We start from the raw sequence: 19,369 nt of genomic DNA, 5'->3' as shown, positions 1-19,369 counted from the left end.
CATATACTGATAATAGCAATGAATTATCACAGTTTTACAATATGTTCCTTATTGTAGAATTATGCACTATCAAAATGATATACGAATGTGACATCACTATGTTTATCATATCTATGTGTTTGACGGTCATAATCTATAGGTAATATTTATTTTGCTACTGATTTATCTGTAGGTACCCACCTAATTAATTAGGAACATTAAGCATTTAATTGAATTTATTGCATTTTAATTTAATTACATACCGTGTAAATATATTACGTATCTATTATATGAATATATTATTATGGTTAGGTGTTCACAATTTTGAGCCATTTTAATTGAAATACAGCAGACGTATTTTATATTTTGCAGCCACATCTTATCGTATTATTGACGTACAACATCATTATAACAAGATAATCTTATATCCAACTAATTATATAGATAATAATACGTTACATTACGAGTACATATAATATTACTGTTATATTTTTCTATATGCAAAGAATATTTAGTTACATGTAAAACATCCATTGTCTTTTTATTTAAACTACTCTTTGGATGTAGTTTTATAATTGTTGTTAGTTGATATTAAAAGAGAGACGATTCTAAATTCGCTTAAATGTCTTTATGTGTATATTACATGCTATTTTTAAAAATTCTATTCCGATTTTGATAATTCTTTTTAAAACAGATGGTCACGATTTTTTTATGTAGGGCAAAATCATAACGTTTCAATTACTTATAAATTATTATCAATAACCATACATAAGTTTTTTACTTAGAATGGCGAGCAAACTAACGGCCCACATCATGTAATACGGTAACCGGCATTTATATGCATAAATAAAAAAATAACTTATATGAACTACGGAACACAGAACATCACAAAATGCATTGTAGTCCATACGCATAGTACGTACGCCCCCCCCCCTTCGTATTGTATGATATACATGGAAAGCAGCATTTCGATCTTCTATCTATCTATCTAATGTTTTTCATGATCATTATAAAACCGGATTGTTGTTGTCATTTAATAGAGGTTATTCTTGAATATCTCATCACAAACAGAAACGAGTGTATGTATTAAATTTTACAATAATGAAACAAGCAAGTTCGAAAAGCAATTTCGCGCAATCATGGCAAGTTTTATAGTATTAAATTGGTAAGTATGTACTTACAGCTTTGTAATTAAAATTAAAATGAGTCTCGGTGAATATTTTTGCATATATTACTATATTGTGTCGTAGTAATACAAAATTATTATTATTTAATTTTGCTTGCTCCATGAAGTATTTGTTTTTGTACAGAAGTAAAATAAAACATCGATTAAAAAAAAATTGAAGTAATCAGTGATTTATAAAAACGCACATCGAAGTTAAACATTTATGCCCTAAAATACGAGTATCATTAATACTTTATTAAACTGTATAATTGGTTTTATGGGTAAATTGTGCGTTAACTGGGTATAGGAATTGTGTTTACTACTGTAAATAATTTGCAATGCCAGTGAAGCAAATATGTCGCCAGTGAAAATATTTGGATCGTCTAAATCGGTGCTAAATGGCCTTTGGTGAGTCAAAGAAGCAAATGCATACCGCGTTATTTGCACTTGTATAAATAAGTATACGTATTACATTGAAATAGAAATTCTAAGTTACTTTCAAATGTTATATTAGTTAAAGCAATAATGATAATAAAGATTTATTTAGTAACTAGGTTTTTCTTAATTGCTGAAGAAAGGAGGCTAATGTTTTTTCGAATATATGAATGTATGTTTAAAATTTTGGTACTGTATGTGTTACCTAAATAGCTTGATGAATTTTTATAAGTGTAGTGTCACTACAGATTTGTTTTAATTTTGTTTTGTACCATAAAGGTGGCAATCAAGAATATAGCTCGTCTGATGGTAAACAGTTACTGTAGCTTTTTAACGCCCGTAACACTAGGAGTGTCACGTGCGCATTGACGACCTTGGAGAAACCTTAATATACCATTTTTAAAGAACTGCATATTGTAGTCTCGAGGGAGATAAAAAATGTATCGGCTAAAAACTGCTCAATATTTAATAGAGAGTAGTAGCCTAACTATTAGCAATATTAATAATGTTGTTAGGAACTGCTGAAAATTAGCATGTTTAATTTCTGGCGAATTCGTAATGACGAAAGCAACCGATCTGATTTCATTTTTCCTATGACCCCCCACTGGTATTCTACCAGTATAAACAAATAACGTAGATAGAGTAACCACTGCATTATTATTCTTAAATACCTATTTCACAGTCGACTTTATTGTGACTTTGTCACGTTCACATTTATTTAAGCCTTGTATCACATCATTTTCTTAATACATATTGTAGTAGTATAATAATAACATTATTTATTACGTAAACCTCATATTAGTTGGCATGAAATATGTAAACACGGTAGGTAATGCATATTTACAAGCATTGTTTACTAGTATTCGAGATTTTTCTAACTGGCTTCGATAAAAAACTGTTTTTAATGTAAAAATTTTTAAGCAATTCGGAATCGCAAAAAGGCTTATGGTCCATTTTATAGAAAGTAATAACCGTCGACATCCATGATTACCTCTCATGCGTTACAATTCCGGAAAACCAAAGAGTTAAGTTCTGCATCCTGTAATTTCACTGCCATATTTCACCCTTCATATCGAAACACAGGCGTGTAAAATGTAAAGTGTTTGGACGCGTGATCGTTGTCACTCAAGCGGGACAAAGGTACCCATGCAGACGAGTTTTGTATAAGGCTTGCTCTGGTAAATGTATTTTTGTCGTGATGCAGTAATACCTCGGATACTTCATACAAAAACAGCGTGATCCATTACTGTTACTACTACATAAACAGATGACGTCTACACGCTCGCAAATGTTAAGTATGCACTGAGCGAGGTGCTTTAATTTTTTTCAAATTTTAAATTTTCAAGTTTTAGTAAGCAGATGTAGTCACCTCTAAAGTACTTATTTATTATATTAAAAATGTATCTTATATTTTAATCTAGAATATGGTTTATCGGTGTACCAAATTCCATTCAATTCCGTATAGATGTTCAAGTGTGATTGAGTAAAAAACTACTGAATATTATTCAATACTAATTAACACTATTAGTTCAAGGTTATTGTCATTAATCTAAGAAAACAGCAATATAGAACAAGGAATTAGAACTAAGTATACTAGAACTTTTTACCTAATAACTTTAGTATAGAGTCGAGATTATACGAACAATGGAAAAAATTGCTTTTAAATGCGGACGCATAGAAAAATCTACTGCTAAAGCAGTAATTCTTTAGCAGTAAATTTTTCTGTGTACAGGTGAATGTTATATCACGTTTTCGAGTTAACTCGTTTACCTTTCCTGTAGTTTAAAATAATGTTTAAATATCTATAGTAAGTAAGCAAAAAATTCTACATTTTATACCTATTTGAAATTATTAAAAATCTAAAAATAGAAATAAATATTTTAATGTATTACATAATGCGGACATATGTTTTGAATCAAATTAACACTTGCATAAATACGAGTAAATAAGTGAATCGTAAATGCCATATTGAGACGGGAACAACATTTTGACGCAAACTCTATCTAAATTATCAATCGCTCTCAATTAAATTGTCCAATCTAGGATCGCCATGATGCAGTACCATAACAATAACGTTGGAAATTTAATTAACGGCCCGTCTAGGTAGATATATTAAAGGTTGTTATTTGTATATGCTATAATAGATTAGTTGGTAGTGAACATCCAATCAAGTTATTCTGATAAATAAAATAAAAATATCAATTCTCATGGAATGTGAGGTTAGGTATAAAAAGATACTTAAGCTCTGTTGTTTTTTGTTTTATCATATTTTTTTGTATTTGCTTTTAGGTATTTTACTTAAAATACATTGGGGTCAATTCTGAGGCACCATTTTTCTAAACTAATCTCTTAATCAAATATTTTTATATAATATTAACGAAATTATCAATTATGCTAAATTACTGTTTTATGAACCTATTAGAAATTAATTAAAACTATTAGAAAATTACACATGTGAAAATTCACATTGGTCCTTACAATAAAGATTTCACTATGATATCAAATTTCAATTATAGAGACAGTTTTAAAAAAGTGGCAACTAACACTTATAAACATGAATATCGCTATTTCTAAATGATATTTATTTATATACAAGAAACATGGTAAGTGTATAGATGTTACAATAAGTTCTCATATTCCGAATCGATTCTTAGTCGAGCCAATTTAGAAAAACAAACTGAACTAGCTCTTGTTTGTGCGGTCTGGATTGTACCATAAATATAAATAATGGTTTTGCCACCGGATGTTCTTATAATTTAAGAAGTAGCCAATTTGTATTATTGAATAGCACTACTCCCTATCAAATGCCAGTAGTTCTTTCTATTATGAAAGATTATTGAAAAATACGTACGTAATTAAAGACCATAAGCTATAATAATTCCATAGAATAAATTTATCGGCATTTTTACTAGCGTCTTCGGGTTTCAACTCGACTAAGACACGTGCACCGCACCCGGATTGATTTATAGTACGGGCTCCATTCATCAATAGATAGTGATACATCAAAATTTAAAGCAGCTTCTAAAAGAAGATTCTCGTTTTCTCTATTTTTTTTGTGACTATATAACTATGGGAATATTAGTGGCCCGCCCCAGCTTCACAGTTTTGTAATTTAAAATACTATGTTACTCGCTGGTATTCTAGCTTTCTATGAAAGGAAAGGTGAAAGGATGAAAGAATTTTTAATATCGGGTTACTTACCCGATATTAAAAATTCTTTGTTTTTGAATTTATTTATTATAATCAAACATACAGAAAACAAAATAATTTCTCTTTATAATGTTAGTTTAGATCGACAGTTCTGAACCAATTTTCAAAATAATTTTTGTAATTCGTATAGTTTACTTCAGTGTGTGTATTGAAATTGTTCTTTGTGAAACAAACGACTACTTGCGCAGCAAAATGTACGAGTAGTACAAATGTACTTATAGGCTACAGAGCAAGTTCACTATATTATTTGTAGAGTTACAATTTCGCATTCTAAATTTAAATATTTTAAATTTAAATATATATGAAACATCTCGTCGATGTATGTGTGTTCACCTATAGAAAAATGAAATAATATTCTAGAAGGATTTCCTTATAGTAGATGCATAGCATAGCCACAATGTTACAAGGAAGATATCGTTATATTAAGAATCTTTTCCTTTCAGTCGTCAATGTCAATCTTTTTGGCATGCAATAATATAATAGAGTATATAAATAAATGTTATAAATTATATATTTAAAATGTGGCGAGAGTGAAATTTAAAAAATATTTTTATTGGAAGTATCGAAAAGTATACTCTAATCCGTTTATTTTAAACGTCATAATCGCAAGATTGTATCGGATGGAATATTTTCCATGCGGCTAATCAAACGAGTCATCCAGGAGATAATTTGACGTGTCAGGGCCCAACAAAGAGTGAATGTCAAAGAGCCCGCGGGCGCGCCGGAAACGATTTGACTGCGGAACTGGCGTCATGGTGGGGTCGCCCAGTAGACGAGACGTATACACATAGGTACCTATTGCAATAAGTATTTAGCAGATATTACGGTATACATCATGTACAGCCACGTACATACATGGTGCTTAAAATGTTAAAATGATTTCAGACTTATTAGTCTTAAATAAATAAACAAATACCATTAGACGTATTACACAGTTTTATCTAGTAATAAAATAAGAAGAGTTTTTTATTGTATGATATAATGAACTAATTTATATGTATAATTTTTAGTAATAATAAATACTAATATAATACACGAGGCTGATAAGAGATTACTTGGTCTATTGTGATAAAATCACCAGAAAAGATCCACAATGTTTTCCAATATTTATTTATTCAACCGACTTAAAAAAGAAAGAGATTCTCAATTAAGTTTTTTTTATGGTCCATAATATAACATAACTGATTTGGAAAATTCTTTTTTTATCTAAAAGGATATACTTACATATTAGCTCCATAAAATTTTATCAAAATCGTTTTACTAGTGTAGTTTTCATATTAAAATAATTGGTTTTGTAACAATTGCAGTCGGTTTTTTTGTGGGAAAACAATTTTTAATTATTAAGACACTCGTACTAAATTTGACGGTCTACTTGATGGAAAGTGATATGGACACTGCTCATGTGTTCTTTCTTAAGCACTCAGGTGTTATAAAACACAGCAATACACAGATACTTCATAGCAGAAACACGGATAGGTCCATGGGATAGAAGTATTTATTTTTCTAAATATTTATGTTCATAAATAGAGATATTTATGTTGATGACTTTAATACAAAGTCTCTTTAGTAAATATTATGTATGTATTAATTTTTTACACTACTTAATTATAACGTCTATCGGTAATTTAATTATCAAATTTAATTAATTTTGTGTTTGATAGGTACTTAGTTTTGATATATACATGTAAGCTATGCTAACATTACATTTTAGTAATTAAGTATCTATTCTGGAATTAATGAAGTTAAGAAGATTAATAATTCTGTCTTTGTTGAACATTATTTAACCATATAGCTATTTATTTTGTATTACAGATGTAGATGTATATACAGGTATAACAATAAAAATGTACATAATAAATAAAAAATAAAAATATGCATACATATATGTTATTATTATATTACGTAGTCGGTTCAGAATATTGTTTCATTCATTCCTACACTTTTTTAGCATTAAAAAAAAAGGAATTCACAATTCGCTTATATTTTTTTGTATCTCATACAGATTTTGTTAGTCAAATCATATAAAATTCTATACCTGACTCTACTACTAGCAAAATACCAATTTCGTTTTATAACTGTTTACAAATTCCAACTTTATTAAATTCTTTGTATATGTTGTGCTTTGTTTTGAAGTACCTGTTATCTTCTGATATTCTTGCGTATACTTGAATAAGAACAAACAAAAATTCATTACAACAACCCGTAATAATGTCATTACTTAATTTGCATAATAACAGCATAGTTTTTAGAAGTGTATATTGTATATTCATAAAAACATTTCAAATATATTCTGACTTGGTATACATGAGTATACGTGCATCAACTAAGTGTCACATTATGGAGTTAGTAATTTATTTATTATCTTACTATAAATAAATATTTTTTATTCGAATATTACTATGTACCGAGATTACTTAAAATTGACGGTTTCTTAGTAGAATATGTGAAGTTTGAGTTCGTATTTTTTACACAAAAACCTTATATTGTATATACATTATATGATTAACTTAATCTACTAAACGCTTATTTTTGTACTATAATCCGTTATAAATTAAATATTTTGGGGTGTTAACATTTTTAAAACACAAATACATAGTATGGTTAGAAATATAATATTAATTTTAAAATCCATGCCATATATGTGTATGTGCACCCAACCAAAATCGTGGGCAAGTTTGTTTAGTGATAACCTTAATAAATGTAATAAAAATTACTTTACTAGCGCCATCTATTCCACCATTCATGAATCAATAATTATACGCGTAAGTTCCAAAACATACCACAAGATGTCTATTGACCGCTGACCTAGATCGTAACGGAAGCTATTTTCCGGTGACTAAAGAAACTAATTTTAGTCTTCACAATAAAAATCCACCAATAGCTTTACTGCCAGCAAAGTAGTGTAAGTTTCTAAAAAAATATTTCACGTGAGTTTTAGATGATTATTGATTTATCAAAGCTATTGAGACTTATAATATCTTTAAGAAAAGTGTTTTTATTAAGTGTTGGAAGCAAGTAAGAGAATCAAAATCAGTCAGTTTAGAATTGAAAAAAAAAACTGTCTGATAGTCAATATAATATAAAAAAAGTGTATGAATGAACTTTAATAAAATTTTATAATCTAATAGTTCATATTGGTCTAATAAAAAACAAAGATAACCCACATCTATTATATGAAATTGCATAAAACGTCATTGTTAATAGGATGAATGTTACGCAAAAAATAACTATTAAATAGTGTTAATAAATCACAGATAAATATTATTATTTTACATTTATTAAGACTTTAACGTATTTTTACATATTGTATTAACTTTGTAAATGTATTATTATATTTTATGTATTTTTTATACATCTTTTATTTTAATAATATCTTCAGTAAAAAGTTTTATGTCAGAAAGTCAACCATATCTCGAGAAAATTTGCATGTTATTATATTTTTATGACCGCAAAAAATAAGTACGTTAAATGTATATCTACTATATACATTACTCTCTTCGAACAAAGTATTATAAAAATGAGATAAAAAAAAGATACATGTATCATATCATAATTTTTAAACGAGTAATTTATGGTGTTTTAAAAATTTTCTAAAATCTATTTTTTTAGCCATTCTCTGACCCTTATCATGTTAATTCATATTTGTAGGGTAGCTAGAGACATTTGTCAACTGTTAACAGTGTGCTGAATGTAATTCTGGGCTCGTATTATGGCGAGCATATATGAATACTACGTGGCAGGGAACGAGCCTATTGTCATCATAGGAACATAGTTTTACAATACTTTTATCAATTTATATACCACAAATAATATTTATGATGGAATGTATGGGAAATCTTTCATACATATTAACTTATTAAAATTTAATGATTACTGTTAATTAAAAGCTTAAATTGGCTAACCGTAAACCTCTCACTTAATCTAATACAGTGAGTACACCATATATGCATAATGTAGGGGCGTGTGTGTATTTAGTACCGTTCCAGAATTGCTTTCATCACGTTCGGATCCTGTTGTTTAGTTTTGCCTACAAAGCGGATGCAGGATTGTGTTTCATTCGAAGAAATACCTCACAATTGCTAACGCTTTCAATATCCTGGTAATACAAGATCGTTTTTCCTATTGAAATATTTATTTAATTGAGCATTGCAGCTGCTGAAACCTAATTTACATTTCGATCCTATTTATATGTTCATTTTAAAAACAATTAGTAGAAATACTACTATGCAATATTTATCGGTAAGTTTCTAATTTTGTAATATTAAACCCTTAATTTGGATATGCTGAATTATAATTCAGATATAGAATATCCGTTATATTTACTTATTCATTTATTTTATTTATACCTACTTTATTGTATATACTAATAATACATAAAAATATGACAGAGGTAAATATACAAAGGCGCACTTAATTCCTTTAGAGTTCTCTTCCAGCAAACTCAAAGTAGAAAGGAGCATCAATCTAATAATGATATGACTATATATGAAATGATATGAGTTTCCATATTACTCGTATATCAATTCTTTTAACAAATATAATAAATTATAATAGTTATATTATTATATTATAACAGAAAAATTAGGTAATTTAAAAATCTTGATAATTCAATAGAAACTAAACCACAACTAAACTTTAGCTAAATGGCTATTACTTTAAAATACTATTATCTAAATAGGTTATATATAAGGAACGAGCTCAAATTACATTGTTAAACATTGATAAAAATTAAAATCTTCAATGATATCGACTTAGACTAAAATATATTGCTATTTGCTTAGTAAGTAAACAGATTACACTATCATTTGATCAATGATGATTCCCAGTAAAATCAATCACTACCGTATTCGATAAAAGCGTCACTTTAGATTGATACACATGCGAAATGTTCGCTCAGAATATTTTTTACTATATTCCGTTTCGAGGTTACATTTTCACATCATTGTGCCTTTATCTACGAAGAGCTACGAATAGTACCTACCTAATCTTTTGTTGCGTAGATACAGACTATTATCTACGTTATGTTGAAAGTATGTCTTTGTTTGTATATGTACTTTGTTATGCAGTATATGAAAAAAAAGCGGAGCAAGTACAGAGGTAAAATCAAAGATCTCGGAAACCAAAAAGGAGAAATTTTCTAAAACGTATATACCAGGATAATATACCATTTAAGAACTGCATCAAAAGCTTTATACAAGAAATAACTAAAATAATAAGACTATAATGCCCTTATTACCCTATATTACTTACTCGGTTTAACATATTCATAAAGACAGACGTTTTAATATTTACTAACAATATCGAGATAATTTCCTAAGAGACCATGCAAGTTGTAGTTAGACATGATCTATTTAATTAATCGGAAATCTCTGCCGTATAAGTCATGTTAGTAAGAATTGGACTCGGTTGCGACCAGCCTGGAATTTGAGCGCGGTCGTGGGAAATCCACAACGGGCGAGATTAATTAGAGTTGTGGTTAAATTAATAACAGGGCTAACACGCACCCCAGGCTCGACGTCCAGAAGCGGATTTAATCACCGTCCTTTACAATAGCGAATCAAATCATCTTTATCTGTTTAAGTATTTATATCTACAAATAATTTGAAGTTTATATAGCGCGAGCAAGCTAAAAATATCTCTTATCTATTGATAGGTTTCAGGAATATTTAAGTAAATAAAATAATAATGAAATACTTACTTCAAAGGTATCTTTCATAACACAAATCTGAAACTAGTAAATATGTTTAGATATTTATTATTTATATATTCATCCATGTTTAAATGGTTAAATTGAGTGAAAATATATCATAATAGAGTATTGTCTAATGTAGTGATTACTATATAATAGTATAAGGTAGTTGTCTATAAATAGTTTTGTATATTATTTTGATTTCTCAAATACAACTACTGTGATATAATCATACAAAGATAAGGTAGTTGTTACCTATTATTAGTTATATAAAATATTGTATTATATAAATAATATGGAGGAAATTTTTATCTATTTATTCATATACATGTCAAATTACTGAATAAATCTATTTTAGTTAGAGTAATGTTTATTTTTTTTATTCAATTTCCTTAATTAGTGAAATGTGATAAAACATTTTAAATAAACAACTATTGATACTTTTGTCTATCTATTCTGTAGCAGAGAATATGTGCACAAGGCGAACATTTTCTTCCAGTCAACTTTAGGGAAGTGTCACAGTGCTCGAATGTGGTAGTCTATCTGGTATATTTTATTAAATAACTCCGATTTAATATTTTAATGGGTTGCGAAAATGCTTATATACTTCTATTTTGATAAATATAATACTATACAATGAAATTTAATTTTTTTTATTAATTTCAGTTTTTGCCCTTATCTGGTCAAATTACGTTTAATTTTCTTTTAACAAATTAGTACAGAAGAGTGTTGCTAATTTGCTAATAATAAAGGTGTATAATACATTATGTACTTATCACATTTTAAGCGCCATCGATACATACCTACCTATTGTAACTTAATATGTATTATAAATTTGTGATAAGTAATAATTCTAATCGCGTAATTATTGATAAATCTACTTACTTTGTAAATATATATAATAGTTGTATATTTTTAATTTTAAATAATAATAATGTCCATATGCTAGCGGATTACAAATACAACGTATGATTTTTTTTCACCCCTTTCAACCCTTTCATGTAAGAGGAGACTAAAAGAATGAAGCGTCATACACTAATGTAAGAGAAGGAAAATCCGACATAAAATTCTATACCGTCTTATAACTGTCCAGATTGTACGGAAACAGTAGGTTAATCTCTTCCTTTTATGGGGAATGGTGATAGACAATAACTGTAATACATTTAGTTTTAAAATTACATAATAGAGGCCAACAGAATATCTTAGTCACACATATCATTTAGTCTAGAATATTATTAAAACAATTTAACAAGAACTAATCTACCTAACCTATATAATATATATTTATAGTAACAGCAAAATATCCTTTGTTTGTTTAGGCAATAAAAGGGACCAAGAAGGGACACTTCTCTAATAGGTGTCTTGAGGAATTCCTTTGTAAAGAGTGTCTATTCTGTAAAATTAGCCTTGGAAAGTGTTATTTCATTAGTTTAATTTGAAGATTTAGGGCTGATCCTGAAATTAAAAGGAACGACAATATCAGCTTTAATTTATTTATTTGTACATATTTAATAAGGAAATAGTGACATAGTGAAATGTGGGTATATATCGTATATATATTTTGTTATATATACATATACATATATATATATATATATATATATATATATATATATTATAATAATTAAATCATTATCTAAAAGACTGTTATATTTGAATAAATATCACAGTTATATAAATAAATATCTAATGTATGATACAATAATATTGTATTAATTAGCATGAATTAATAAATCTTATTTTGGTAATTTATTAATTACGAATAATAATCAGTTAAGCTTGTTATGGTCTCAAAATGGACCACATAACGACCTAAGCGAAATTTAATATATAGCTAAGATTTGTGGTCAAGGGGTTTGTAATCCACAACGGTATTGCACGTTTCGAGAAACGTGGAACTTTGTGGGTTTTAGTATTGATTGGACGCTCCACCGCCACAAATCATGGACGATCTCTCGGATACCAACGGCAACAACTGTATACTATATCAATTTTTAATATAGTCTATTTTCTGTTATTTCTAAATTCACCAGGTGTTGCACGCAAAAAAATGCGAGAGAAAAAACGAAAACTTATTTCATTGTCAAAATGTCAGAGCTTTATTATAGCGTGCATATTCATATTTTGTCAACGCGTTTCATTTTCCTCGATCATACGAATGCTTTTTTGGAAATCTACAATAAAAAATAAATAAATAAAAACTATATTATGAGAGTTCATGCCGCAAAAGGCAATGTCGAATTTATTTGTCAATTTTCAAAAGTAATAGAACTATTTTAAATTTGAGTGATTGGTTATTTATTTGAAATGTTCTCAATATTAATCTTATAATAAGGTTCTTATTAAGCTAATAATAAAAAAATGGATTTTCGTCGCTAAAGTATTTAAAATTTTTTTATTAAAATATTAAGTACCTATGCCCAATTTTTTTAACGATAGACGAATTATGATTACGTGACACTTTTATTTCTAAACATTATGATAGCTAAAGCAATTTCTGACTTAAAAAGAGGTTTTATTATTTCAGCCGTTATCTGTCTACTGCTGGACATAAGCCATCCTCATAGAGGGAAGTTTTGCTAGTAGTTGCCATGCTTGGTATGCTGGTTGGCAACCGCAGATAGGCTTTTACAGATGATTTAAGAGAGACGCTGCTACTCATCCCTCGCTCTCCCTTAATCGCCTCTTACGACGCCCACGGAAAAGTAAGGGGTTAAAAAGAGGTTTACATCTCGTTTATATAAATATCTAAATCCTTAAAAGTATCAATTCATGAAATGACAAAGAATGCAGTATATCGTGAGCGGTACATGCTTGGTTGTAGCTATTATGGGGCATTAGGGGCAATGCCCTACCTTAAAATAAAAGGTCTTAAGAAAATTAGATAGATTCGCTTTTTCGAAGTCAATCATGGCTTCTGCCCTGCCAAAAACGTTATTTTGCCCTACCTTAAACTTAGATCTAACTATGGTCTTGAGCACATGTAATTGATTTCATCGGATTCTTTTCATTTCCAAAAACATGTGTCAAAAATACGTATTTAGATTATGTTTTGAGAGCTAAAGAAGTCATTGTACAAGAATTATATTAATGCAAATAAGTTTGTACTCGTATAATTTACAAAGTTGAATAGACATTTCTTTCTAATAGCGTAATATTGACGGATTAGTATAGTTTCATTGTTGGGTTATATGAAATGTGTTATAACTTGTATAATATACTCCTCTTGGCCTTCCTTTATGCTTGTTTCTGTAGGTACATGCAACTAAGGGTGAGTGACGTGCTTTCGGTAGAATAATACCAACATATACATGGGTACTGACAGCAGTTGTAGCTAAGGGCCAGGGTGATAGACATGCGTACGGCAGTATAATACCAACATGCGGCAAACGTGACCGCAGTCAAGGTGACCATGCATTGGGATGCTAATCACATTGTTTAACATAGCATTCAACATACTATGAATGAGTTCATTCTGGTATTGAGTATCAAATGGCAGCAAGCCAAGGTCGAGTTCTATAAGTATAATTTTTTTATATTGCTATTACAAAACTCTTGATGAGTGTTTTACGTTATTTAAGGTTATGTTATTTGTATTAACATAGAAACTATAATGGATACATTTTTTTTTTGATGGATGAAAGTGGGATGGTTTCCTTGTCTGTGTTATCGGTATCGGGGCTATACGTTGGCGAGGAACTACCCTGAAAAGGATACACCATTGTATCCTCCTCGCTGGATACAATGGTGCTCAATTCCTAGCTAAAACATCACGACGAGCTAATTAATCTACTTTTTCACCCTCACCTATTATCTTTCACTGATACATTGACAAGTATATCGTTAGCGCTGACAGGGTTACCATTTTATTATCATCTATTAAAAAAACCATAGTAGCCATTAGCGTAATGCAACATAACGTAACTGTTGGCAATTTATTCTGATGATGCAATTATAATAAATTTTCTCAATTAGTATAAAATACATATTTGCATTTTGATGTCACAATGAATAAATAAAATATGAATTAGATTGCATTATCTGTTGCTAAATACCTACAAAATAGTGTATCATATTTACTAGATATGAGATTATGTGTATTAGTGGTCGGCCAGTGGTCAAAATTCAACCATAACATATATTGTAATAAATAAATTTATTAGGGTTATGTTTAACATTCAGTAAGACTATAGACAAATAATATTACAGACGTTATAGAAAAGACAAACAATATTAATCTATTCTCGATTTGGCCACAGGCTTTAACAATAAAAAATAGAGTGTATATGAGTGTGTGTATCAAATACATGACATTGTAATGTTTTTTATTGATTTAATGTATTTTTAAACATTATTTTTAAAAAAATATTAGTACTCTGCTCTCCTTCTCTATGTAAACTACAAGTGTGCGAAATTTCATATACGCGAATTCCGCGCAATTTTCGTAAAAAGTTTTTGCTTCTCCTATTAATATATATATAGATAAATAATCTGACATTTATGTAAACACGGTAATAGTGCTTTTTATTACTATAATGTATTTTGAGAAGGTACCAATAACTCTTCTTATCTACAAGCAAGCACGTAGTTTCATGTTTGAGAATGGGTTCGCCGAACAAATTTAATAAATGATTAATAGATGTCTCTTCTGAGTTTACGGTACATTATCGTAAACATAGATGTAAATAATTCGTAATTTTCAACTAGTTTATAAAGAGGAAGTTTAAAAATGAAGTGGCAATGACATTTAAAAAATAGTCAATACTTTTTTCTGTGTTATTTGTGTGTATAATATTTTTCGGTGTTTTAGCCGATTTTGAATAAATTGTAATGATTTCTTTTTTATATTTCGTTTGTTTGTTTATAAAAATTATAGTCAATGTTGACCATTCATTTACCTAATTTAATTACCTAAATATTATATACAGTAGTATAACATAACAGCACACAAGTATAATGCACTCAAAATAAAAGCAACAATAAAATATTGATACACGATGTGGATTATGTATGGCAGCGTATCTCATACAGACACCAAATTCCAAAAAAAAAAATTACGACATAATAATAACTAGAGAATAGTAAGATTCTCAGAATTTATATTAAAGATTATTATAGATATTTATGTGCGGAACGCGTACACAACGCCTTTTCATTGTAAGCTTTCATAGCCTACGTTAACCGCTTAAGCGAAAAGAATACAGCCATTTCGCTTGTATGCTTTTGTTGAAAATTATGAACTTAATTTAAATATTATTGTTATGTGTTAGTGTATTAATATTTATATTATTTATACTGTGATTAAATTTATCTTTAGCTTCTTTTTTAATCTTATTATTTTTGTACTGTTACACCTTGACCAGACAACTTTAATTATTCCTCTCCATCCTAAGGTTACCTGGAAGAGATCGCTATTTAGTGATAAGGCCATCCATTGTTGCCTCTTTTATCTTGATTTTATGTAATTAAGTTTTTGTAATTAAGTAATTATTTTTTTTAATCTATACCATTCTTTGAAGGGAACAATAAAGAGTTTCATTCATTAATTCAGTCAAAGAAGGAGGTACATCAATTTGTCAAGTGTATCCTCTTTCTGTCTTCTTCGAATCGCTAATATTGCCTTATTATCTATACTAATTAAATATATATTAATATATACTAATATTATAAAATGGAAATATTTGTTTTTTTTTTTTTTGTAATGGATATTTTTATTCATCAACTACTAAACCGATTTTAAAATACTATCATCCATAGGAAGCTATTTTATCAACGAGGAATATAAGCTATATATTATTATTTAGCCTGATTATTAATATAATAATATTTGGTTCTCGTTAGTATTGAAAAATTTGCTTGCTGTATCGTTGAGAGATCTACTTAGGCTTTTTTCAGGTCATTGTGCATACAGGATGTACATTTTAAAGTAAGAGCTACGTTAACGATTATTGAGGTATACCAACTTCTGTTTCTTTTTTTGTCACATTTATTGATTAAAACGCATTTCCGACTGATTAGAAACATTTGTGTGATGATATTATTATTGATTTTATTCTATCAATTAATAATTGAAATCTCAAAATAAGTATAATATGTAAATTTATTTTTATATAAGATGAAAATTCAGGCTTTCAGTATGATGCAAAATAAAACGCCTGAGAATAGGGTGTAGGCGATAATGATTAGCTGAACATTCTTAAATATCTTAAACTATTTAAATGGATTTGATAAAATTCGAGAAAATTTCGAAAAAATTTCGAGACATATTGAAGGTATAAAATATTTTTTTCAGAAAATATTGAAAGTAATTTTTCGTATTGTATTATATTTTCCCCCAACGAACTTAATAAGTTCAAAATTTTTCTTCCACAAGAAGCCCTAATGTTTTGGTAAATTTAAGATTTTTCGCGGAAAAACTAAAATAGCAATTCCTTAAGGGGAAAAAAATACAGTAATCGATTCACTAAACTTCAGAATTAACGCAATTTAACACATAGGTACACCTATAAATTTCTTCTTTATAACTTAAAACTTAAATTATATAAATACGTATGTAACTTATATATAAATTTGCCAATATGGCCTATTGACGATTCTTGATTTCATAAATAAAAAAATTCTAGTGAACAAGTTTTCCTAAAATATAGTGAGATTCACATCGCTATAGGAACACCAGAACAATCTCTGACAAAAAAACGAAACATCAAAGTCTTCAGAGGTAGGTGCATGACACATTCTTCCATTTTTTTTGTACCTTTATGTATACTCTTACTTTTTATGGGATGTTGAAGGGCCGAATGGGTTGCAAACGGCCCCGGGCTGTAATTTGTCCATCAATGTTTTAGATCGATCTTTCAACCCTTAAAACTTCGGTACATCAAATTTCATCAAAACCGTTTACCAGAGTACTATCCTTCTCTCTTTAGCACTTTTCTACTATAATGGTGAAATTTAAAGCTATATATATATATATATATATATATATATATATATATATATATATATATATATATATATATATATATATATATATATATATTGGATTTTGTATTATATTTGTGTTATGCTGTGCAATATATTTTTTTCTTACTGTTTTCATCTTTATCTGTTTCATTTTGCCAACCTATTAGAGATTTATATTTCTTGTTTGTGTGAACATAATCGTGTATGTATTATGTAGTACATTTACTGTTATCGAATATTATATAACTATGTAAATATCACAAGTGTTTTGATATAGATACGAGTAGTTATTTCTACATAAATGAAATAATTCATACCTGACACGAAATTGATTGAATTTATAAACCTTACTTTATACGAGTACAGTAAAATTTTTGTTATTCCAAATAATTTATATTAGCAGTTATATATGATAATAATGTAATTATGAATTTTACTCGTATTTCATGCGTGATTAAATTCTGTTGAAATCAATGGCACTTTAATTATTTTAACATTTTTCATTACTCTATATAGTTTAATATCCTTTTAAATAAAATTGTACAAAATTTAAAATTTGTACAATTTCATTTAGTTTCAGGATCTATTTAAAATTTCGTTCCACAATAAAACCAATAAGACAATTAAATATCACAAAATTTGTATAAGACAAATACGAGAATATACGTACATGTCCATTATACCGGTCTTGCCTAGGGTAAGTAGATATAATGGAACGCCAAATGAGAGTATATCTTATCAAAATTATTGGCAGAAAAATCATGGAAATGGTTTTAGAATTAGCAAAGATAGAGCACAACATGCACACACAAATAAAATAGGGTCGAATTGAGAATCTAAATATTGAAGCTTTTAAAGTTAACTAATTACTACGAAACCGCTGCCAAATTTCGATTGAAACTTGCAGAGCTAGATATTTTTAATTAATTGTAGGCATATATTCAGTTAGTAAATTATGAGGATTAAAATCTTAGGTGTCAACATTATAAATTTAAATAAATAAATAACAGCGTGATATATATATAGTTACAGTATGTTTACAATTTTGTATACTTTATTTTTGTATGCTTATGCTGATTTAAATAACGTTCATATTGCTTGTAAATCAGCTATACTGGCGCCAGGTACTCGGCGATGAAGTAGCTTTTAACAGTTTTCCACTTCCGCGTCGTCAGTGTTATTATGTCACAGAATTTGATCTTTTGTAAGTGACACTATTGGCTAGTGTAACAAAAGAAACCGTTTTTTATTACAAAAAGTTGGTCGCTGTATTGAAAATTTAGTTTTCTAAAAATCTAATAACGTAGTTTTTTATTAAAGTCAGCCTCGACACTTCTTTCAGTAGATATTTTGCTTATTTCTTTCAGTTTCATGTTTGGGCATCATCTGTAGTTGAAAATCAATCCATAAAGATATAAATTTAACGTTTTATTTTTATCTTCTAACTTTGTAACAGACGGTTAGGAAAATAAAACAGAATACAAGTGCAAAATAGAAAAATCTCTTTATTTAATCATTCCTGTACCTAGACAGCGTTAGACAAATGTTAAAATGCTTCCTACCTATTATTACCAGAGGAAGCTGTACAAAGTCTAAATAGATACCTCTGCTTCTTTAATTTCTACTACCAAGCACGCTTGCATGGACGTGTTTTGATTTGAAAGGATATGATAGTGAAATTGCTGAGTAAGGTGGTGTATTACCATTATTTTTTAAAATAGTGATGTATAAGATATAATCCGTAATATATACATGGTGCTGGCAATGTCCATATGTTACAGATGCCATTTTTCAATAAGATGAGCCTGTCAAACTTTGTTTGTCCAAGTGTTTAAAATAACTGCAGACAGGTATATGTGTTGAAGATACGAGAGCTCTGTGCCAAATAGTGGGGCGTTAATGGGTTGTTACTATAATCATTATAATGA

At 28.6% G+C, this 19,369-nt stretch overlaps 1 protein-coding gene across 8 annotated transcripts in view; it reads left to right on the top strand.

The window, feature by feature from the left end:
* The window catches only part of LOC113515622 (uncharacterized), a 122,528-nt gene that overhangs the window by 27,691 nt on the left and 75,468 nt on the right, over window positions 1-19,369 (top strand). The gene's annotated exons all lie outside the window — the stretch shown is intronic.

This window comes from Galleria mellonella, unplaced genomic scaffold (assembly GCF_026898425.1).
Source record: "Galleria mellonella isolate WM207_F2 unplaced genomic scaffold, CSIRO_AGI_GalMel_v1 utg173, whole genome shotgun sequence".
NCBI lineage: Eukaryota > Metazoa > Arthropoda > Insecta > Lepidoptera > Pyralidae > Galleria > Galleria mellonella.
The sequence above is the reverse complement of the archived record's forward strand: the minus strand, read 5'-3'. Positions and strand labels throughout refer to the sequence as shown.